Source organism: Petaurus breviceps, unplaced genomic scaffold (genome assembly GCF_028583685.1).
Source record: "Petaurus breviceps papuanus isolate PSGF00001 unplaced genomic scaffold, PetGlider_PUasm1.0 183, whole genome shotgun sequence".
NCBI lineage: Eukaryota > Metazoa > Chordata > Mammalia > Diprotodontia > Petauridae > Petaurus > Petaurus breviceps.
Window position 1 is genome coordinate 21,246,472 of NW_027185791.1, and position 25,450 is coordinate 21,271,921.

At 40.9% G+C, this 25,450-nt stretch overlaps 1 protein-coding gene across 5 annotated transcripts in view; it reads left to right on the top strand.

Annotated features, from left to right (window-relative positions):
- The window catches only part of ERCC6L2 (ERCC excision repair 6 like 2), a 186,402-nt gene that overhangs the window by 104,054 nt on the left and 56,898 nt on the right, over positions 1 to 25,450 (top strand). The window lies entirely within an intron of this gene.

A 25,450-nucleotide genomic window follows, 5' to 3' on the forward strand; every position in this document is an offset into this window, starting at 1 on the left:
AGGAGCTGATGCCGAGTGAGGGGGCAGGACCTGAACCCTGTACACAGTAACAGCCACAGCATGAAATGACTGACTTTGATAGACTTGGATCTTCTCAGCAATGCAGGGGCCTAAAACAGCTCCAACAAGCCCATGATGTAAAATGCCGTCCACATGCAGAGAGACGGCTGTGGAGTCTGAATGCAGATCAAAGCAGATGTTTGCTCCTTTGGGTTTTTTACTTTTTGTTTCTGCCATTCATTCTAATTCTTCTTACAACCTGACTAATGTGAAAAAATCTGTTTAATGAGAATATATAGGTAGACCTTTATCAGACCTCATGCCCTCTTGAGGAAAGGGGAGGGAGGGAGGGAGGGAGGCGGAGAAAACTTAAAACTCAAAAGCTTGTGTAAGTGAATGTCGAAAACTAAAAGTAAAGTAAAAAAAATCTTCAGTTGAACTGATTTTCAAAACTCAGTAGTCAGTGACAGAAAGAGGAGGTAATATGACACAGTAGAAAGAATATTGGCTCTGGAGTCAGGAGACCTGGATTCAAATCTTATGTCTGTGCTTTACCTCTCTGTGACGGGCAAATCGCTTAACCTGCTTTGGCCTTGGCTTCCTCATCTGTGACAATAACTGTCATTTAATGTAGTGTTTTAAAGTTTCCAGAGTACTTTATATAAGTTACTTGAAACTAAGGTTCATGTGACTTGCCCAACTAGTAAGTATCTGAGACTGTGTGTTTGACGTCTCCGGCCTGGATGGTGTCTGAGGCCTCTACCTGCTTTAGGTCTGTCATTCTGTGACTTCCTGCTGAGTGAGAAATGTGTCTGCCATCAGTCTACAGTTTGTTATTCATTTGGGAAAATCAAATAGCAATATCATCCCTCCCTGAATAGAAGTGATGAGAAGTCTTTGGTATGAATATTTTAAGCTAAAGAATTGGGTAGACACATTTGTGAACCCTCATGTAAAGTCTTGTCCATTTAGAGGGGCGTGTGGATGGAATTTTAAAAAGCTGCCCTGCAAAACTACTAAAGGAAAAAATCGCAGTCACTGCATTTTGTCTTCTCAACTTTGCTTCAGCATTCTTAATGACATCATAATAACACACCAAAAGCTGCGATGTCACTGAGTGCAAGGTAGTGCTTTATAGGTGAGTCGGTGATAAGAACAAAACTTTGGAAAGAAGGAAGAGTCAAGTAAGGGCTTAGAGAAATTGGAAAATAAAAGTTAGAGTTACCAAGAGCATTAGGAAATATCTAAGAACTTCTGGCTTCTAAAATCCCCAAATCCCTAGACATCTCACCTACAAGGGCGTCTCTTTGATGGTGGTGCACTCTTGTGCAAAATATTGGTTTGCTTCAAGCTATTCTGAATGTTTCATGTTTGTCACGAATGTTTTCTAGGAAAACTTTACCCAAATTTTAGATAATTTTGTGTACGTACAGTCAGAGGCAACGTCCCTTTTTCTATGAAAAAACAAATCCTGACTATTGCTTTGCATGAAACTATGAATAATGGCAACAGTTTGTTAGAATTTCACTCTGAAGGAAAACTTCAGATACACCAGGTGAGGTGCTTTAACTAGATTTCAAGAAGAAAGTATTTTAAAATAAAATAAAATAAACTTGTAGAAGAGTTCCCTGCTGTCTTCCAGAGGCTGCCTTTTTTATGTAGAGAGGCTCTCTGAGCTGACAGAACCTGTGTATTCCCCATTATTATTTCAGACACGGAACATGGAGCCCCAAATAGAGCAATAGTTGATTTTTTTATCTCACACTCAGGACAAGGACAGAACCTGTGATTTCACTGGCATAAGGAGCTCCCAGCGATTTCATGGAGCACAGGCGGAGGGAAGGAGCAGCAGCTTTTCTGCAGTTTAGAGGCTGAGAGAGTTGCCTTGAGCTTTTTCTGATACGTTTTTCTCAATGTTTTTTCTTAGCTTGCCCTTTTTTCTTTTCAGTTGAAAGTGTCTGCTTTGTAGAACCTCATTAGAATACGTTGAATCCAGTATACTGAATTAAAGCTCGATTCTTGTAAAGCACCGAGCTCCCTCTTTGGTGGGTACGTTCTGCACATAAAAGTTCTGCCCCAGATTGTTGTGGGTGCTGAGAGCTCTTTATTAAGACTGCACGTTTTAAAAGACAAGTCATTTCCTGGCAGGATGGAAGATCCTGTCCAGCCATATTTTAAAGTGAAAGACAGGAGATATTTAGGAGTTTAAAGGAGTTGATAACCCTTATTAAAGTTAATTTGCTCTTTTCATATGGGGGAATATGTCACAAAACTTTACTGTACCTGTTAGCGATGTGGTACCTCTCTTTTTTTCAATCAACTGAATGTTTTCAACTTAAGTTTACTTAAAGTTTTACTGAAAAGAAATATACAAAGACAGTATTCAATTGAGGATTAGTCACTATGGCAACTGAAATGTGGTGACTGCAGAGGGGAGGGTATATTCTCCCCTCAGTTTCCTGCCAGCTGTCATATTCCACCTCTGTGGCGAGAATCCAGGCCAGAATAGAGACTGTGACCAACTCCAAGAAACTATATCTGTATTCTTATCAATTGGTACAAGTATCACACTGTAAGAGAAGGCTTAATCCCCTGAATTGGATGACAGACACTTGGCACTCTTGCCAGTGTTTGACAGAGAAATAACGGGATGCTTTGTAGTAAAACCTGGATTAATGGTAAACCCCTCTTTATGTTATTGCAGTGTGGTGTAAATGAGAGAACTAAGAATGCTGTCAGCCTGGGGGGTTGGGGGGGAGTGCCTTTTGTGTACCCAGTGCAGGTTTAAGTGCCGTTCAGAGTACTGTAAATACAGAAAGTTGTGTTATTAAGAACTCCTCTTTTTTGTATTTGTGTTTGATGGGCATTTTGTAGATCACTTAAATAAGGGATTTCTATCAACTATCATGGGTTTGATTGCGGTGTGTTTATATAGCTTTTGAATTGAGCAGTGATGGGATAGACAGTTTACAATGAGCTGAATAGTACATTCCATCACACTATTTTTTAAGATAGTGAATGGAGTCATGCTTTAAAATAATGGGTCACAAATGATTAGTTTGCAAATCTGCATACAATTATGATCTCAATGTGTTATGGAATTAATCCTCTTGGCATTTTTTTTTACCATCTTATATGAACTTTATTTCTGTAGTAGACTATTTGCTTTAAGATATCTCTGTCTGTGTGTGTGTGTGTGTGTGTGTAGGGAGAAAGATCACACACAGTTTTATGTATGTATTTATATGTGGGTGTGTGTTTTAGTGTGTCTCAAACTGTTGGTTTGTAAATGAAACTGTATTACTGAATTCAGGTTATGAAATGCCTTTCATGTTCCTGTCTTTGTAAGAATGATACCTGTTACTCTCAGAGAATGGAAACTTCAGAGTGCACTCAAAGTATGTGCTTACTGTCTTAGAGGCAATAAGAAGCCTAAGCATTAGGCCTCTCAGAGGTTTTGTGAGGAACACTGAGATAATGTGATTAATGATGGTCTTCATGTAAAATGGGCGGAACTTCTTTTTTTTTTTTTTAAGCAATCGGGGTTAAGTAACTTGCTCAAGGTTACACGGCCAGTTATTTCTGGGTGTGGTGCTGAATGTCTGAGCCTGGATTTGATCCCCAGGTCATCCCGACACTGGAGCCGGTGCTCTCACTCGCTGAGCCACCTGGCTGCCCCTAAGCAATTGGGGTTAAGTAACTTACTCAAAGTTACACGGCCAGGTGTTTCTGGGTGGGTGCTGAGTGTCTGAGCCCGGGATTCAATCTCCAGGTCATCCCGACACTGGAGCCATGCTCTTACTCGCTGAGCCACCTGGCCGCCCATGTGCGGAACTTCTTGCAAAAAAAAAAAGAAAAAATGGAACTGTACTAACTCAGCACGTAATCCTAATAGGTATTATAATCATTATAAGTTTCACCAATCTCAAAGGGTTGGCAAATAAAGCTTCTTCCTTTATATAGTGCTGCTGTTAGTGTCCTGCAAATACAAAATTGATCTTTGACCTGATGCTGGGACTGATAAGTGTAAAAAGAAGGAAAAAAAATGTAAGAAAGTTTGAATGTATTTGATGAAGGACTAGTTTAAAGCACATATTCCTGCTCAGCATTCTGCTCAGGGAGAACGGTTGGCATCTCAGAAGAATGTGATAAAACAAGGCCCCTCGATACTGCGTTATAGGAAATCATGAAAGAATAATGCGGGCTCCCACTGATATGTCTACCTTTCCCTGATACCTCTGGGAGTGAGCAGCAGGCTTCTTTCCCCCCCTCCTAAGCAGTAGCCTCTTGTGGCAGAAGCTCCTGGCCTTCGAGGCAGGTGCTGAGACCTCAGCCCCTGCAGTAGGGATTGTGTTCGAGGAATAGCGAGACCCAGAGCCAGGGTCACTCCTTGTCTCCCATTCCTTCCAGAAGGACTCCAGCTGATGCCAGGCTTGGAGGTGGTAGGGACTGTGAGGGGCAGGCTCAAAGGGCCCAGAAGAGTGATTCCGGTGAGTCTGCCAGGAGGAGACTTCGGGCTGCCCTGTGGTGCCAGGATGTAAATGACCTTTGTCACGTGTATTCAGTGTGTGTGTGTGTGTGTGTGTGTGTGTGTGTCTCCACTCTTCCTCCTGCCTGGGTAGGAGAGCACACCCCAGGATCATGCGGGAGATGTTTTGTTGGTGCCGTTCTTACTATAACATTTTAGCAAGTGCCTTTGCTTTGAAACAACTGTATTAGCTGGCTGATTCCCTGAGATGCTCACATGGGACTTAGATCTCATTAAACTGAGAGTTCCCTTCAGTGATACAGATTGCAGCCCATCGCTACCTCCCAGACTCGTGTGACTCTTGTCCCAAAGGGCACCACCGTGGATCTACCCAGAGTGCTGCAAGTGTTCTTGCCTATCTTTCGTCACTCATTCCTCCCACATAACTGACCCACAGTCGCTCATTGAAATCTTTTGCTTGTTCTTGTTCTGTACATCATCGTCCTCACCCTCCTCCTCCCGCCCATCTTCCCCATCTCATTCCCCCTCTTCCTCCTCCTCTCCCTCCTTTTTCTCCTTCTCTTCTTCCTCCTGTTTCCCCTCCTCCTCCTTCTTTTCCTTTCCCTCTCTTCTCTTCCCACCCCTCTCCCCCTCTTTTCCCTCCTCACCCTCCTCCTCCCGCCCATCTTCCCCATCTCGTTCTTCCTCCTCCTCCTTTCTTCCTGGAGCATCAGCTAGCATTGATGGTCTGGATATACACAAGAACTAACTAGGGGAGAACTCCCACATGCCCAATAAATGTTTTCCTGGCTCTTACTGTGTAATTCTTTTGATTCTCTCTGGGGTTATTTGGCGCTCATCATGTCCAGCCTCTGACCGTTACTTTTTTCCAGTCGAGTCTTCATGGCACGGAGGAGTGAAGTATCTGAGCATCGTGTGATTTTGGGTTTTCTTACTCCTTCCTGAACTGTGAAGTCCTCTTTAACCCGAGCGTTTCCTCACTTTACAATGAAGTCAGCAAACAGACGGTTACATGGTGATTTGACATGGAGGGCATTACCAAGTTCTTAATAGAATTTTTCAACCACCTCCCCTTCAGAAATGTACAATTATCTTCATGGAGGTCTTTTTATAGATACCATTAGCACTTCAATGTATAATGACTAAATATGCCATTAAATAATATTTCTTGATGATTATGGTAAAATGCAGCCCTCTCTATCAGTTTCTTTCTTTTCCTTTGTAAGGCCTGTCTGTGAGTCATATTTCTGTTTAGTGTCAGTGTCTTTCTTCTGGTTTTATTTAGATCAAGAATATCAAGATTGGTAAGATTTAGCTTTTCTGTCAGTATGTCAGCTAACATTGGTCATTAAATTGTTTATTGACAGCCTAAACTATATCTGATTCTTAGTAACCTCTGTCCCAATTACTGCAGAAATGGGAGGGGCCACACAGGACTGAGAGCCATTTACATGGGTCACCAGGGCCAAAAAAAGGAATTAATTTACAGCTGTCTAGCCTATGGTGATGTACTTCTCTGTAATTAGCTACATTGATCCTTAGAAAATAGACTCATTTTGTTACCACATCCAAAATTCCCCGTGGCTGAACCTGCCAGAACTTGCAGTCTCCTAGATAACCTTTAAGAAACTAGGGTCATCTCTGGGCCACGATGGTGTAACAGTAGAATTTTCAGTCATTCACTGACTATGGAGGGTAAAACCATTAATGGAGACTCATGAGCTGTGATCTTAAGATATGAACCCATAAAAACCCTTGAATAGTCATTCCCTATACCAAGGGGATGCAGCATAAAAGGGTCCGTTGGGGGCAAAATAGCCCAGAGGGAGTGGTGACCCTAAAAATGGGCATATGTTGGGTGAATATCACTCCTACTTGTAACTTTTTTTTAGGAGAGCTGCCATTGTACTGCAGAAATCTCCAACGTGATTTTCCTCTAGAAATTACAAGAGTAATTTGAACAGAATGGTAACATAAACTTCATTCAGAAAAACCGTAATAATCACAAGAATTCCAAACTTTTAAGTAGTTGTGGTAATACTAAAGAGTCCTGAGAGGATACTTCCAAAATAATCTCTTCACATCGTGTGCATAGATAAGTGGTTTTTAGTTTAGCTTTTTAATGAACTTTACTTTATAAAGAAGGTAATACAGTTTAGTGAAGTTAAATGTTTGGATGAAATAACTCCAGCTATCAGACTGATAGAAGGTGTGGCATGTTGGATAAAGAGCTGATCTCAGACTCAGCATGGCCTGGGATCAAGCCTGCCTCTTTGTGACCCTGGCAGGTAACTCCACCACTCCATTTCCTTAGTTAACTCTGTGTAACTACAAGGTGTAGAGAAGGTACACAGGTGTCCATTCTTAGAGGAAGCTCTTCACTGGGACTTCCCTAAACTGACACAGTCAAAAGTTTGGTTAAAAAGGAATGCTGGAGTTGAACCTTGGAGGAAAATATCCACCTGGGAGCCCCCAGTGAGAAAGGTCGTTTACAAATGCAGATTGCCACCTCCTTTGCAACTTAGACATTTAGAGAGATGCCTGGGGCACTAAGAAGTCACTTCCCCTGGGTCACACAGCCAGTATCTATCAAACGGGATTCTCTACACACTACTTGTTTTCTACACACTTACTTGCAATAAGAGAAGAAAAACAAATTAGAGTAACAAACACAGGCAAAGAGGAAGCAACATCTTTATTTGCAGATACGTGACGGCTTACTAAAATAACTCTAGACAGTCGACTAAAGGCAGTTAATTACTTCAGCAAAGTAGTAGGGTATAAAACTCCACCAAATAATCAGTTTTTCTATATGTTCCTGTTGGAAGCCGGGAGAAAGAGGTAAGAGAAATTCCATTTGTCTTAAAACAGTATATTAGATATCTAGGGGCTAACCAACAGAGACATGCAAAAATAAAGGTTGGCAAAGGCAACTTTACAATTATAGCTATAACATAATGTGTTATAGAAATAAAACAAAGCCTCACTCTTTGGCGGAATGTTTAATGTTCATAGCTGGCTGTCCTAAGATGATGCATCACAAGACATCTAGGCAGTGGGGCAGACAGATGAAATCTGGCCTCTGCTGATGATAGCTGGGTGACCCGGGCACCGCCCCAGCTACCGGAGTTTGCTCATCTGCACAAATGGAGGTGACAGGAGCATCCGCCTCTTGGGGTTAGCGTGAGAAAACCAAAGAGAGAACATTGTAACGAATTTTGCAAACCTGGGGCGGCTGAGTGGTGCAGTGAACAGAGCACCGGCCTTGGAGTGAGGAGGACCCGAGTTCAAATCCGGCCTCAGACACTTAACACAAAACTAGCCGTGCGACCTTGGGCAAGTCACTTACCCCCAACTGCCCTGTCTTCCCCCCTCCAAAAAGACCAAGAAAAAGAAAGAATCTAAGTCCCATGGAGGCAAAAATCATGTCTCATTCCTCATATCCAGCAGTCAGTATTCACCTTACAGATGGTCAACCTTTAATGTTTGTTTTTATGATGCTTATTTGATGAATATGGCAAAGCAAACAGAAAGAAAATGGAAAGGATCCATCAAATATTCCTAAATATTAAATACCATGTAGAAGGAAGCACAGGTAATGGGGAAGGAACAATGCCCGCTGTGTGCCAAGAGCTGTGCAGATACTGTATACATCCTCTGCCTTTCACTGTAGCCCTCCCTCTGAGGTAGATGCTGTTCTGATAAAGTGAGGTAGTCCTAGACTAAGTCACTCCCAAAGTCACACAACTGGTTAGTGTCTGAAGTAGGATTTGAACTCAGCTCTTCTTCACGAGTTACGATATTTCTGTTTACTACACTGCCTGGTAGGGCAGGTTTGTTACTATTGTTTTACATTTAATATGCTTGTAAAAACCATAGTTTCGTGTACTGTCTCATTTTTTGTGCTTCATATATTAAAAGATTAATATTTGTTAAGTTCAATTTTTTTTTAAATTATGAAATCATGACTATTATCTGAAACAAGTAATGAATGAAGTTCTCAGTTTATTGCTAGAGTTAATCGCCTACATGGTTGTGAATCAGGAGGAGGGATTTCCAGGCTATAAACCACATAAATGCTCATTGTACTTTATCTTTACTTGTGCTTAATCTCCATTTGGCATTGACTTCTAATACAGCACCCACCCATACCCATATGGAGAGAGAACATGGAACAGAATGTTACAAAGAAATCACCCTGCTCCGCCCAAGCATTTTTATAACTCTTATTGTCTAACATCAATAAAAATTAAAATTCACCATAGCTTAATTTCTTTGCCCCTTACCAGTTCTGTGAAGTAGTTCGCTGAGTTTCCAGTGATTAGTAAACAAATATTTCTCAATGAAAATCAAAGAATTCCTTTGTACTGAGAAAAATCACTCCCCAGTTTATCAGTGTATTACATTAAGGTTTTTGTGTGCGGGCTTCATTCATTTACTTATTCATTCAGAAATCTTTTATTGAGCATCAACCACATGGTTGACACCATGCTTTAGAACTAAAGTGTATTTTTTCTGGTTCTTCCCTGACCAAGCCAACTGAAAATGTTCTTTCCTCAGACTCCTTTGTCTAGATCTCTCTTTTTTTTCTTCAATACATTCTGCTTTGTTTTATGCTGTTCTCTCTGCAAGTGCAAAGATGATATCACTTTGTATCTTTGTATCATTGGCAAATAACATAAAGCCTTGCAAATAATAGGCGCATTTTAAATGTTGAACTTAGTTGAATGGCTCTGTTTTTGTTACTTTAGTTTGCTGTGTTTCAGCCAACCATCTTCTACTACTGTGATGGCAAGATCAGAAAGAGGAAAGTTTTCAGATTATAAAACCATCTTATTTAAATCGAACTCTTTACCTGAGGGTAAGGAAATAGAAAATTATCTGAATTTTGTGGTAGCACTATTATCAAAATGTCAGATTTCTAGAAATCTATAAACATATTGAAAATATATTTAAAGCTCTGTTGACAAGACACTTTCACTTGCAAAGACCTAGAGAGGAGTTTTGATTTATTGAGCAAATATCCACACCAGTGAGATCACAGATTGTGGAGATACTGAAGTCCCAAAGAAGTACTTAACACTCATGTTTAAGATTCTATTAAAATCCTATATCTTGTTATTTCAGCACATGATTTATATGTCCCATTAGTGTTACCTAATTGAATAAGTATCTTATCTATGACATTTCTCCCCGATCATCACATTTGCCTAATGGAAGTCTCTTTTGTATTCTTTATCTTTTCCTTTTTTTCAGTAGTTCATTATCTTTAGTTTTCAAGTAATAAGTATCTTAAACATTAGTCTGTCATTCCCACTTGCCAGCTAGAAACTGGGACAAACTGAGGAGTTCACTTGGGTTGGAGCCACTGAGGAGGTAGGGAGGGACCGGTGGGGGGCATCAGCATGCCATCTTTTTTTAACTATATTTTTAAAAAAAAATTTTTCAAACAGTAATTTAAAAATTTTTCTCCCTCCCACTTCCCTTGTCCCTAATGATCAAATTAAAAATCTAAAACAAAAAGCAAATCTCTTGATACATACCTACATAATCCAACAGAACAAATTCCTATGTTAGCCGTGTCTGAAAATGTATTTCTCTTTCTGTACTTTAAGCTCTTCACCTCTCTGCTAGAAGGTGACTGATGTGGTTCATTTTTATTCTTTTGGACTTATTACTTACTGTTCTGAGCAGAATTCTGCCTTTCAAAGTTGTTTTTTTATCTATAATAATTGTATAAATTATTCTTCCCATTTTTCTAACTTTGCTCTGCATTCCTTTACAAAGATCTTCCTAGTTTCCTCTGAAATTGTCTTTCATCTCTTCTTATGGCACAGTAGTAGCCTGTTACATTCATGTATCACAGTCTGTTTAGCCATTCTCCAATTGGACAACTGCTTCTTTCTTTCTGATTTTTGGCCACTGTGAAAAGAATTATTATGACAGTATATTATTATTTGTTAAAATTGTTATCATAATTATTTTTGTATAAATGGGTCCTTTTCCTCTTCCTTTGATATGTTTGAGACATAAGCCCAGTAGTGGCTTAGTTGGGTCAGAGCGCCCACAGTTTCTAGACTGGCTGGACAAGTTCACAACTTTGTTAACAGTCTACTAGTATACTTCTTTTGCCATAGTCTCTCCAACATTTGACATTCTGTTCTTTTGTCATCTTCACCAGTTTGATAAATGAATGTGAGGTGGAAAGTTCATTTGTATTTCTCTGATGATTAGTGATTTAGGACATTTTTTTCTTGAGGTTGTTAATAGTTTGTATTTCTTTCTTTGAAAAGTGCCTTGAAATATTAACTGCCTGCTCATTCTAATTCTTACTACATTAGGTTCGTTTGTGCAAAAACTTTTTAAACTTTACATCACCAGAATCATCCGTTTTATCTTTTGGAATGCTCTCTATCACTTTTTAAATCATGAACTATTTCCTTATCCGCAGATAGAAAAGGAAATTCCTTCCTTACGCTGCTCATTTTTGATGTGACCTGTGATGTCTAGGTCCTGTGTCCATTTGGAGGTTACCTTAGCATATAGTATGAAGGTGTTGGACCAAGCCTGATTTCTTCAGACTCCTGTCCAGTTTTCTCAGCAGTTTTTGTCGAATATTGAGTGCTTTCCCCATTTAATAGGGTCTTAGAATTTACTAAGCACTGTGCTGTATTATATCCATTAGCTTCTGTATCTCATAGGTTCCACTGATCAACCTCTTAGAAAAAAGTACCAAATGATTTTAACGATTGCAGCTTTGTTCTACAGTTTGAAATCAGATGCATTGTTTCTTAAGATCAGACATCATGAATGAAAGTTGATTAAAGAGATGTTTATGGTGGGAAGGGGTTGATTCATAAATTAGGCCTTTTCCTGGGCTAGATAGAGAAAGAGAAAAAAAATTAGTAAAAGGAGAATCTACTTCTGGCTGTTAATAGTTCAGCTTCACCATTGGAACGAATTAAGGACTGGAGTGAGGATTCCAACATTTTGCTGCTTAAAAGAAGCATATCTGATATATAGGGAATATACAGGGGCAGGGAACCTGCGGCCTTAAGGCCACATATGGCCCTTTGACTGAATCCAGACTTCACAGAACAAATACTTCGAGGCTGTAGGTTCCCCAACCCTGGGTAAAGGCTCTTTTGATCAGCTGAATTCATAAAAAGAAGAATTGCAATCATGATTTCTGATAAGAGAATAGTAAACATAGATACCGTTAAGCTCTAAGATAAGCTGGGGAAGCTCATTCTGATTAAAGACCAAAATAAAATAAAGAATATCAATATTAAGTGATAATAATATCAGATGGCATGGCAGCCACCCTCTTAAGACTTACCAAAATGGGAAGAGGCCCAGAAAGCAAATTACCAAAATGAAATAAAAATAAGGGGATTCAGGGCAAGTATGCAGAAAAAAATGAAAAATCATCAGAAACTACAAAATTATTGATAACAACAAAACTGAAAACAAGTAAAATGTATGAATGTAAAAATATAAACTATAAACTTGGGAAAGAAAGAACTTGGACTCAGTGAAATTGAGCAAGATCATAAATAATTGCTTGGAAAAAAGCTCTAATAAAAACACTCCTCTCTCTCACCCCACCTCAAATAACCCCAGGATTAGAGTGATTTACAAGTGAATTTTAGCACTGGGACCTCCCTACCCTAATGAAAATAAAGATCCAGTCTAAAAAATAATAATAGCTTAGAAGGAGCCTTAGAAATGATCCACTTTAGGAGCTGCTAGGTGGCACAGTGAAAAGAGCCCTGGAATCAGGAGGACCTGAGTTCAAATGTGACCTCAGACACTTAATACAAAAACTAGCCATGTGACTTTGGGCAAGTCATTAACCCCAATTGCCCGCAAAAAAAATTGAAGAGAAATGATCCGATTTAACCATCCCACTACCCGAACCCCTATTAGGTGAACTCACAAGGTCATAGGACTGGACGGCAGCAAAATTAGAGGTGATGACCAAATGTCTCCATTGTCAGTGTCACTTTCCCTGGATTGTCCTTTCTACTGATTATCCATCGTTGCTTTATTATCATACTACTTAGAGGTAAGAATAGTATCAGCTGTATCCCAATATTCTTTCTATTGTTTATCTTACCAATTCTGAGCAGATTAGCAAAGGACTCTAACTTTCTTTTCTCTAGCCACCAATACGTTGCCAAATGACAGGCTGGTAATTTTCACTCCTCATGACTTAAATCCTTAATAACAATGGCTAGTCCCTTCACTCTTATGCTAGAAGCAATACACTGTGTATGGATGCAGCGATATATTGTGAGGGCCACAAATGGTTACACAAGTATGTTTTCATCTGGCATGTCAGATGTCACATCTTATAATATGCTTTCTTTTTTATTTTATTTAATTTTCTCCCTTTTAAAATGTCATCAAAGTTATGAACTTGACAAACAACAGATAAACATTTCAAGATACGCAGTACAAAAAAGGAGTGTGTATTTATGTATGTGTGTAAAACAAAAATGTCTGAATACAGCTATTTTAAAGTATGTATGAAATGTAATATGCTTAGCACTAACCCCGTTCTGCTTGTCTGTGGCCCCTTGGAACAGGACAGAATGATACACTCACAGATAGGACATCTAACAGTTTACCAAAGGATAGTTTTATTTAGCCTTCACATGGGAAGAGCATCGATGGAGGTCATCACAAGCTTTCCTGTCTCCACGTTTGCCAGAGTGGCTCACCAGTCAAAAGCCTGAATAAATGCCCTCGACTCCGTTGTACCCCGGCTTCTGTATTTTAGGAGACCAGGATGCTGCATCAATAGTTCAGTCTTTGTTCCTGCAAACCAGTTAATTCTTGTTACCTTTTCAGGAAAAGCTAGCCCACCCTGTGTGTGGTAGACGGATCTGTTTTTCCTATAGCACCTCTGCTCCATCAACTTTCTGCCCAGAGATTGGGGACATGCTTTTTCATGAGTCATCTGGGATCTCGCCAGGTCACTGCATGCATCAGAGTTCTGGAGTCCTTCAGAGCTTTGTTTTGTTTTCTTCTTTAGGGCTGTTCTTGTATGAACGGTTCCCCCTCTGGGTTCTCATGCCACTTTGCATCAGTTTGTGTATGTTTCCCCAGGTTTCTCTGAATCAGTCAAACCAGGAGGTGGGCAGTACTTGATGCCAGCTGTGTGTCAGGCCCTGTGCAGAGCGCTGAGGATACAGGGAAAGGAGACAGCATGCAAACAAGCTCTAAAACAGGAAGTAATCGACAGAGGAAGATGCTACTAACACCTGAGGAGAATCGGGAAAGGCATTCCTCTGGTCATCCCTTACAGCACAGTAATTTTCCATTCTATTCTCTACCATAATCCTCCCCTCCGTGCCACCAGGTAGTGCCTATTCTTTCCTTCTTGCACAATCCTTCCTTAGGAATTGGTTCTCTCTCTTCTCATGGCCCTGATGAGCCCTGGGCCTTCCGTAAGATCGCTCATCTGTGTTCTCAGGTGTGGAGCTGGCCCTGTGTCCTGCTGGGTCTCCCATGCTCTGTGGAGTGGGCAGCCTGCCTCTTTCTCCCTGTGCAGTGACAAGCCAGGGCTCAAGCCTCACTTACTGAAGGCCCTCCAGCTTCTGACCTTCTGGATTATCCCCCTTCAGATGCCTTCCTGTGTCCAGGCCCATTTGAGAAAGTCTCCCTAGAGCCTCCTGGCTGAAAGCTCTTACGGGCTGTGGGCCCATTTACCAGAACACTAGCTTTTCCCTGCTCCCAGTGCCTGAAGACTTCTTGCCTTCTTGTGTCGTCCTAGACTGGATAGAAAAGCTTACTGCCCCTTTTTTTTTTTGTTCTCTTGAGTATTGGTTTATTTGGTTTTTGTTACGTAGTGTGAGTTTGGGAAAATTGGACTCTTCAGCCACCTTTCATGCTGCCATAACTAGAAGCTGACTTTCATGGACAAAATGGCTAAATGTTCCTGAATTTCCTCTACTTCCATGAACCTTTTTCTTTGAGGTTGAAAAAGAAATTTATTAATGATCTCAGAAAATACTTTCAGCTCTAAACAAAAGATTCCAGGACCTGCCCATTTCATCACCTCTTCTTTACCTCATAGGCCTTTTGAAAGAATTGATAGATTTTGTTTTTATACAATAGACATTTCCTCCAGTGCTCCCCCCCACAAAACATACCCTAACATAATACATGACCAGTACAGATGTCCAAAAACAGGTCAGCTTCAGAACTGCTAAAGAGCATGCCTGAGACTGATCGCACACATTTCATTACATCCTTGTGACACTAGGTAAAATAGAGGGGGAAAAAAAGAATTCCATGGAACTTGTCCCATTTCTTCACTGTGTGTTATTAAGCTTTCTACAAAGATAAGCCTATTCAAAAAGAAAAGCACTTAAAAACATTTGGATTTTCATTTTAAGTATCCTTTCCAAGGAATCAACTGGACCATAAAATACAAACTTTTATCTGAAAGAAGTTGTTGGATGTGAATCTGTATTTTTTTTCTTTCAGTTTTGAATGTCTTTAAAAGTTCCCTATTATGCAAGATATTTGACATTAGTGTGTGTGTTTGTGGTAGGTCCTATGACCAGTTGGCTTTTGCCCAGAAGGGTGAGTTAAGACAATTTAAGGAGTAATTCATGTTTGTCTTAGGTTTTGTGAATATTGGACCCGGGGAAATTGTGTTTACAGTGACTTTTTCTACCTCTAGGCAGAAACCTTGGCTGATTAATTGGAAAAGTTGATAAGAACCTTTAAAATACACACATACACACATGTACTTTTGCAGGGATAGTTAAAGGTTTTGTCATTTTAGAAGCACTGATATTATTTGTATTAATTTATTTACAGTGAGCCATATGTTTTTACAGTAATTCAGGTTCCTTGCTCTGCAAAGACAAGCAAGTTTATGACTCTGTGTATTTACAAGATTTGGCCTTTTCCCAAAGAAGGAATTTTTTTTTATCTTTTGTTTGAACAGATGTGTAAACAAAAGCATTGCTGTGTCTCATGCTTCAGTGGTTAATGAAAGGAAAATGAAGAAGCATTTAGTAATTTTAAAAATCTTTGTAGAAGTTGACATGACTGGGCTAGTATAAGGGGTTTATATGTCAGTCAGTGTGTGATAACACGTGTCAGAGATCTAATTCTTAGGAAATAAGACGCATAAGTATAGCTATTTTAGTTATTTTATAATTTAAAGTGCCAAGACTTCCATTAGAGGTTTTTGAAAAGTCTGCCTGTTTTGTAGCTTTGTTTTTTTAATCCAGTTGAAATTGACCGTTCTTCTCTTATTTCTAACTTTCACATTGATTTACAAACTCATATCTCCACTGATCTGATTTTCTGAATTTTGAGTTTTTCTGTAAAAGGTTACTATACAAAGTAGCTTTGTGGAGATGACATTTTAATGTATGTCATGTGTTTTTTAATGCCCCTAATTAAAACAGGGAATATCTCATGCTTTTCATTTTTCGAAGGTATCTTCTCTTAGACATTTTGCTTGAGAAAGCAACTCTGGAAAACACGAATACACATTTGATTATTAGGAGATTTCACTGCCACCTGGTAACTTGAAATGGACAGAATGCTTATATTGTGCTTTCTGTAGCATCTTAAACTTTTCATGCTACGTGGGAGGTAAAGGAAGAGCGAGCGGGTGATCTGCATAGAGCATCAGTGTGTCTCCATGAATTAGCTTCTAGGAGGTTTAGATATATAGCATGTGTGACTCTGAGCAAGTCACTTAACGTCTTAGTTCTCTAGGCCAGGCTCTAAGACTGGAAGTTTCAGAGAAGGGGCTGATCTGCATTGCTAGAGAATGTTTTCACTGGCAGTTCCCTATACTGATTATATCATAGTTTCATTTGAAAACAAAGGCAAAGAAACCCTCAATGCACATTCTTCTTGTCTTTAAAATAGTTAATGGGTTTCATTTTTGGAAGATACACATGCTACATATTTAAAGCAGTGACTTGTACATTTTGACTTTAGGCAGATACATTTTGCAGCTATTAGAAAACTAAATAATAGACCAAAAACAACCTTTATTTAACCAAACCAATTAAAGCATATACACCTAAAATCATTGATAAGTGAGTCTTCACAGATTTACAGATGAATGTGAGGGTGGCTAAGTGGCACAGTGAATAGAGCACCGGCCCTGGACTCAGAAGGACCTGAAGTTCAAATCCAGCCTCAGACACTTAACACTTACTAGCTGTGTGACCTTGGGCAAGTCACTTAACCCCAAATTGCCCTGCCTTCCCCTTTCTAAAAAGCAAAATTTTAAAAAAAACCCACAAAAAAAAATCAAAGATGAATGTGTAGAACATGTTTTTGTCAAAGTATATGATAAAAAAAAACAACAGCTCAGTGGTGCAGTGGTTAGAGTGCCGAACCTGAAAGTCAGGAAGACTCATCTTCCGAGTTCAAATCCAACCTCAGACACTTCCTAACTGTGTAACCCTGAGAGAATCATTTAACCCTGTTTACCTCAGTTCCTCATATGCAGAATGAGCCAGAGAAAGAAATGGCAAATCCCTCCCTGGGCCTTAGTTTCTTCAAATGATGGGTTTAAACTCAGTGGCTTCTAAGGTCCCTTCTACCCCCAAAATCTGTGGTCTGTGATCTGTGATCCTATTATTCTGTGATTTCAAGGTCGAAGGAAGATTAGAAGTATTCTAGTCCAATCCCATCATTTTACAGATAAGGAAACCTAGGCCCCGAGAGGTCAGAGAATTTGAATAATTTCCACAAAATCTTCAGACTCCAAATCCAGAACTCTTCCCCTGCCCTACACTGCTCAGTAAAAAAGATAACAGCAATGGACGGGACAGAAGATAGGTGTGGAGAGGAATCAAGGATAACACCAAAGTTATAAATGTGACTGCCTGGAAGGAGGGCCTTAGACAGAAGCAGGAGAGCTCAGAATAGCATTACCTTTGGGGGAAAGATGAGTTCTGTTTCAGACATGTTGGCTTTGAAGTATCTAAGAGGCATGTAGTTCAAAATGTCACATAGGTAGGTAGTTGGTGACAAGGGATAAGACTCAGGACAAAAGGCTGTGCCTAGATATAAGAGAGAGAAGAACAGGGAGAAAGGAGGGGAGACAGAGAGCAAGCACGCCCTGCTCAATTCAGGACAGATATGGGGTCACATTTAATCAGGACTGCTAAACTCCTAATCATGCATAGCACTGAAGAAGCATCCTGCCATTAGACTTATTCTTAAATTAGATTATCACCCACCTTGACTTCAGAAGGTACAAGATGCTTGGGCACATAAAGTGCGAAAACAGGTGATGTTTTTTTTAGATGATATAATGTTAGGACTTTTTTAGTCCAGGCCCTGTAATGAAGAAAAAAAGGTGACAAGCAGAATACAAGGAAGTTGGCTGTCCCATATTCAAATGACAAATATTCTAAGATGTATGAAATTGATACATTCCTGAGGAATGTTAATTTAAGGTCTGGAAGGAACTTTAGAGACCATCTTCTCCAGCCCTATAATTTTACAGATGAATAAACTGAAGCAAGCAGCGCTAAAGCCTGAATTTCCTACTTGATTCCAGCTATACTGTTGACTGAACAGCATAAAATCAGAGATGTATTTCTTTGAAAATCCCCATGTGAGAAGGCTCCCCATAGTTCTAGAGAGGGTGTCTTCAATCTAGACTAAGAATATATTTCTATTTATGCATTTTTTTCTCTTAAAAAGGAACAAGTGCCCCTCTGCTTAAGAGGGAGAAAACTTCCCTTGAGATCAGGAAAGAGTAGGGTGTGAGGGGAAAACACACACACACACACGCACATGCACACACACACGCACACTTTGAAAACTACAAAAGGAATAAAAAACTAAAGTAGACATTGCTGCTATCTTCAGATATTGAAGAAAGTCTGTTATGTAGAAGAGGCAGCAGATCCACACTTTGGGTTTTTTTTTTTCTGGAAAGCAGAATTATGTCCATTGGTTAGAAGTCATAGAGAGGCAGATTTCATCTGAACATCAGGAAAAATGTTCTGTCAATTAGAACCTTCTTACAATGGATTGAACGCCCTCATAAGGTAATAACTCCCTGCTAGCTTCTCTTAGGAATGCTTATGGTGAGGTTTTCTGCTTTGTAAGGGAGGTTTAATTAAAAACCTTATAAAGTCTTTCCTAACTCTAAATTTTAAAATTCTGTGGGGGAAAAAAAAAAACAAAAACATTGACTTGAGTGAGGATTAGAAACAGCGAGGAAGAGCTTGAGCCAGGCTCTGTGATGTAGCGGTTGTTATGGTCAGTCCTAGCCCCTGCTCATCCTGAAAAGTTTGGTCCAAAAGTCTCTGTGACTGGCATGCAGAAGGAGAACAGCATGTGCGAGGCCATTCCTGATCGCCCAGGTCATCAGTGTGCTTTTTAAGTTTACTTGGTGTGTGTTTTGTATTTCCTTATCTGGGTAGACGCTTCCCCCTGAGTATGGTCCAGGTTCCTGGAAGGCAGAGACTTCTTCTGGTTTTGCTTTTATATTCTAGTTCCTGATGCTGGGGCTGCCACCTAGTAAGCACTTAAGAAAGACTTGTTGAATGGAAGGGGGGGGGGGCCCTAGAAAAAAAAAGTTTGGAAAAAAAAGTCAATCTGCGGAGCAGCGGCTTTCTTGGCTGTGTCTGCAGATGCTATTTTAGTTGCTAGTGCATCAGATAAGGCGAGATGCCCAGGAAAGTGCCAGCGCCAGAGCAGGGTGGTGGCATCAGGGGTAAGTTGGGCTGACTTGTAGAGACAGTTTATCAGATTGTGTCTGTACCTTTTGGGGGTTCAAGATTTGGTCCTCGGGGCGGCTAGGTGGCACAGTGAATAGAGCACCGGCCCTGGAGTCAGGAGGACCTGAGTTCAAATCTGGCCCCAGACACTTAATACTTACTAGCCGTGTGACCTTGGGCAAGTCACTTAGCCCCAATTGCCCCTCCGAAAAGAAAAAAAAAAAGATTTGGTCCTCAGCTTCACCATTTCAGAAACTCATCTGCTTCATAAGTGGCGATGAGTCCTTGGTAAATCAATAACCACGGAGGTAAAAACCGAACAATTCATCCGTCGGTCCATTAATTTACATTGGGAGATGTGCCTTTCCTGTGATAGTATGTCTCGTGTCTTTCTTTAAATGCAGGGCATTCTCTTTTCAGTGTCTAGGTACCTAGGATATGCAGTTGCTTTGTGAACTTTAACTCTCTTCCCTTTTTGATGCCGTTCATCACAACCTTCCTGGATGTTCTTGCCTTGCTAGGCTTTTGTGACAGTCTTTTCTTCTGGTTCACCTTGTGCCTGTATGACCTTCCCTTCTTGACCTCCTTTGCTAGAAGGATATCATTCATCCTCCATCCTCTATGTAGGGCAATGGTCTGTTAGCTGACAGGCCTGCCGTGGGGTCCTTTCCATACCCAGGACTTCCAGATCTATGTACCCATCCCCAGTCTCTCCCCCAGGCTCCAAGCCTGCATCACCATTTTCCTGTTGACAAATCATTGTCCCTTTGGCATCATAAATTCAACATATCCTTGGGCGAGTCACTTAATGTCACCAGACCCCCCTCAACTTCTCTGTAAGGTGAGGGGTTCCTAGTCTCTTACAGCTCTCCATCCATGATCCTGTGTCCAAAGGGAGCTCAGTGCCTTTCACCCTAGACTCGCCTCCCCAGCGACCTCCCTGCTTCTGTCAAGGTCTCTGCTCTGCTTCTAGTCACCCAGGTTCACAATGTCAGACTCAGCTTTAACCTTCCCTCTCCTTTATCCCCCACATCCAGTAAATTTCTAAGTGTCTCAGTTCAGTTAATTGTGCCTCTAAGAGGTCTCACTGCATTCCCTTCTCTTCATTAACAAGATCACCATCCTGGTTCAGGCCCCCATTACATCTCATTTCAGCTATCACAGTAACCTTTTAATTGGTCTCCCTGCTTCTAGATTCTTACCTTTTTTTTTTTTTTTTAAAGCAATTGCGGTTAAGTAACTTGATCAAGGTTACACGGCCAGGTGTTTCTGGGTGGGTGCTGAGTATCTGAGCCTGGATTTGATCTGCAGGTCATCCTGATACTGGAGCCGGTGCTTTTACTCACTGTGCTACCTGGCTGCCCAATTCTTACCTTTTCTAATCTTCCCTCCACATAACTGCCAGATATCATAAAGATTAGGTCTTATTGTGTCACATCCCTGCTTAAGAATCTTCAATGGCTCCCTGCTCTCTCAAAAACAAAGTAGAAAGGCCTCTGCTTGGCATGTAAAGCCCTTCCCACTCTGGCTCTGGCTTACCTGACCTTTCTGTTGCTTGATTTTCTAGCCAGATGAGCCCCCTTGCTCTTTTCAGAACTTAGCACTGGCTCTCCCAGCTCTGTGCATTTATCCTCCACGCCTGCGACGTACCCCTTCCTCATTTTGGTGTCCTCAGCTTCATTTGTGACTGTTCAGATGCCTCCTCCCTGGAACCTTGTGCTCTCCTGCCTCCACTTATCTTGTGTTTGTCTGTTGACTTACTTTATGCCTCAGTAGATCATAAATTCCTGGAGGGAAGGGACTGCTTCTCATTTTTGTCTTTGTATCTCCAGTATTTGCTATAGTGCCTTGGACATAGGAGGTACCTAGTTCAATCAAATGTTTCAAGGTGAGGGGGATCATAGGACTAGATTCAGAGCTTCAGAGGTCCTTAAAGGGTCACCCAGTCCCAATCTGAATTTCACTGATGCGGATATTGGAGCCGAGAGAAGTTAAGGGAGTTGTCACACAGGGGACGGAATCTGGACACAAATCCAGTGTTACTGGCCAGGTAGACCAGACCATAGCCACCACCACAAGCACTTCTCGACTTGCCCCTCTCTAGTGAATAGTAAGGTCCCAGACTCCCCCATCACTCCAGTCGACTGGCCATTCCTACAACCTGATCCTGACAGTGATTGCCCCAGGGGGGCACTTCCTGCAGAGACCCGATCTCTGCCTCTCCCCTACCACAAGAGTCCTTGGCGCTGTAGTTCAACATCAGAAACAGATATGCTCAGTAAAAATGGTGCTGAAGAAGATGCATTTCCATCTGCCTTGCCCTGCATGAGCAGGGCCATGTGCCTTTCTTTTTTTTCTCTGCTGGTTAGTAGATTATTTACACATAGTATTTAATAAAGAGGCTTAAAATGCTCCAGTCGTCCCTTGTTGAAATGCAGAATCACTCAGTTCTATAGTTAGAAGGATCTTTAGTAGCTATCTAGTCCAGCTCATTTTTGAGTCGTTTTTAGTTGTGTCTGACTCTTCATGACCCCATTTGGGGCTTTCTTGGCAAAGATACTGGTGTGGTTTGCCTTTTCCTCCTCCAGCTCATTTGACAGGTGACGAAGCTGAGGCAAACGGGGTTAAGTGACTTGCCCAGGGTCATACAGCTAGTAAGTGTCTAAGGCCAGATTTGAACTCAGGTCTTCTTGACTCAATCCAATACACAACCTCTACATCCCATACATAAAAGATATCCCCACCATTATATAGTTACTTGGCAAGTAGTCATCCAAATCCCATTTGAACACCTCCATTGAGTGAGATCCCAGCACTTCTCCTGGCAGCCATTTCCACTTCTGGACAGCTCTAATTGTCAGGAAGTTTTTTTCCTGACATCGCACCTAAATTTGTCTTTGCAGTTTCTACTCATTTGCTCCTGGTGCCGGTCACCGGAGCCAAATGGAACAAACTGAATCTCTCTTCCGTGTGACAGCCCTTGAAATACTTGAAGACAGCTCTCATGACCCCCCGGAGTCTTCACTTCTATAAGCTGAACACCCTCAGTTCCTTCAGTCAGTCCTCACATGTCATGGACTCAGAACTGACCTCCACCATGCTAATTGCTTTCCTCTGGGTCCTCTCCAGCTTCTAAATGTCTTATCAATGTAGCTGGTGCCCAGAACTCAATACGGTATGCCAGATGTGTTCTCGTCAGGGCAGAGTACTGAGGGAATATCCCCTCTTTATTCCTGGAAGCTATGGCTCTCCCTCCTAGTGATACAATTCAAGTTCTCATTCGATTTTTTGGATTCCACATTATATTACTGATTCATATTGAGGTTACAATTCATTAAACTCCCCAGATTGTCCCAGTTTTTTTCAGATTTTTTTGTATGCCTCAAACCTGTAGGTCTTTATTACATTATAGGATTCCATTATAATGACGTACCCCAATTTATTTAATTGTTCCATTCTTGTTAACCATTTAAGTTGTTTCCATTTTTTTGTAATTACATCTGTTGCTGTTGTGAAAGTCTTTGTAGATACCTTGTTTTTTCTAACTTTCAGCCTATTACTCCCTATGATGAAATTATTGGGTCAGCAAGTCTTATCATTTTTGTGATATTTACTACCTACTACCAGATTGCTGTAATTCACAGAACCCCACCGCCTTTTTGTTACTAGTACTTGTCCCCAGGTTCATTTGCAGCTCTGATTGGACGGGCAGTTCTGACTGTGAACAGGGGGATTTGACAGAAAGAGAAGATCCACATGTCTGATAGCCCTAGTTAAGAGAGCCTGTTTATACTGAACAATTTAGAGAAGGGATTGAAAGAAAATTTATATACATGAAGCATAAACTTTGTGATGCTTGCCAAGGTCAGAAAGACCCTGAGTAGTTATGTAAACAAACAGACATTTGCATTGACTAGCCATAAAACTGAGTAGAGTGTTTTTTAAAAATTATTATGATTCTATTCTTCTTGTTATATCTACACTATTATGTCCACATTCCCGACCTTTTCCTCACTGTTGGCTAATTGTTGCTAGGGTTTCATCTAAGATCACAAGTTTTCGTATTAGTGTGAGCATTGAATGTTTATTTACTGTGCATTCATTTTCTATCATGAGAAAACACCAGGGCACAGATCCCTTTGAACCCTATTTTTAAAGATCAAACATTTCCTTTCATATAAAATAATGATTTAAGATACCTTTTAGGAAAGGCAGGTATTTACATTTTATATTTTTTACCAAACTGAAGTCTTGTTCAGCATTACCATTCTGGCCCCTTTCTCTTTCTATTCAACGATAACTTTTAAAGGGGACGGTTGATTTTGACCAGATTTAGTGTGGTACTGAAAACGGGGCCTGAGGCTATTATAAAGATCAATGTCTTACAGTGACATTATTCAGTCTTCCATCTTAAAGTAAATGGACATATCACCCACAGCATTTCTACTGCTTGGTTGATGTGCCGTATACAGTTCACTGACCAATAGTCACATAAAAGAATGTCCTTATGTGTAATAACTGAAATTTTTTTTTTATGGAAGCCTTTGGAAAAAAAGCTATATCATAATTGATAGCACTGGACTTGAAATTTGAAATTGAAATTCCCTCTAACAAGGGAAATTGGCATTTGCTGTGTATCAGATAGTCACAGAGACTTGCTTTTAGCAATGAGAGATTAAGTGATTTGCCCAACATCACATAGGCACACGGGTGTGCCTATCTCAAGGCTAACTCTCCACCCCCCTCTACCATACTGCCCCTTCATAAAATAAACATGACCCCCAGTTCCAGCCAACTGTGATTGTTGTCTCTGAATCACTAACAGATCCTTTAAACATAATGGGTGCTGGCATTGTCTCCAGACCCTCACCTCGGCAGACTTCCTTGCTGAGGATGGTGGCACCTGTGGTGGAGGAAGCACCTTTGTGCCCAGGCCAGTCAGCCGGGCTGGTGACACTGATGACCTGGAAGGAGATGTTTCCACCACTTGGCATAGTAATGACGACAACATGTACAGGGCACCTCCAATTGACCATTCCGTTCCATTCCATTCAATTAAATTATTAAAGTCAATATAGCTCTGCGGGCACTGACCGGAGCCGTCTTCCCAAGTCGCCACCCTACACTGCTTTTCTAGGGAACCTGCCCCATGATGTGGCAGAGGATGCCATCACGGAGCTCTTTAGAGGACTGAACATCAATGCAGTACGTTTGCCCCGGGAACCCAGCCATCCAGAGAGGGTGAAAGTTATGCTGACTTTGAGGACTTGGACTCACTGCTCAGCACTCTGAGCCTGAATGAAGAGTGTGTAGGCCGCAGAAGAATACGGGTGGATGTTGCTGATCAAGCACAGGATAAAGGCAGACGATCGTTGCTTTGGCCATGATTGGGATTCTGACAAAACCGACGCAGACTGGAGGGCTCACCCTGCCACAGACAGCTTTGGTGACTACCCTCCTCGAAGGGGTGGTGACAGCTCTGGAGACAAGTGTCGTGATCGTTAGGATTCAGACCGGCACCATGATAGGGTGGTGGGCACGGACCGATAGGGAGGCCAGCAGAGACTGTGATAGAGGCTTTGATTCTAGGACAGGCAGTGGCAGATCACAGAGGAGGAGGAGATCGCCATGAAGACAGATGTGACAGACGAGATGATCGGGGACCTGCATCTGAGCCAAAGAAAACAAGAAAATCCAGCCTCTAGATTCAATTCTGCAAGCAAGTACGATGCTCTGTCTGTCGAGGGTGAAGATGAAAATGAGGGCAAAGACTTCCACAAATAAACCTCCACATCTGTGCCTTCTCCCCGTCTCTCCCAACCTGCAGCATTCAAGGGCAAATCAAACCTCTGTCCAGACAAGACCAAATAAAACTCACCATCTCCTGAAAAAAAAAACATCATGGGTGCCAACAAGTCAGAAATTATTCTGCCAACTCACCTACCACGTAAAAATGATGTCACGTTAGATAATTGTTTGTAGATTTATTTGGTTGTGTAAATAATACTTACTTTAAATTTTTAAGAGAATTCAGTTTATGAATTTATTAAAAAAATATAGTGTCAAAGTATCCATTTGTCTTAGAATTTGTCCTGAGATCATGATTTTGATATATTAGGTTTCTTTTGAAAAGTATGCCCCATGACTAAATTTTAAAACTTTTTATTGTGGAAATTTCTTCCATATTCTTTTTTTTTTTTTATTAAATCACATTGAACCCCATTTCCCTGTC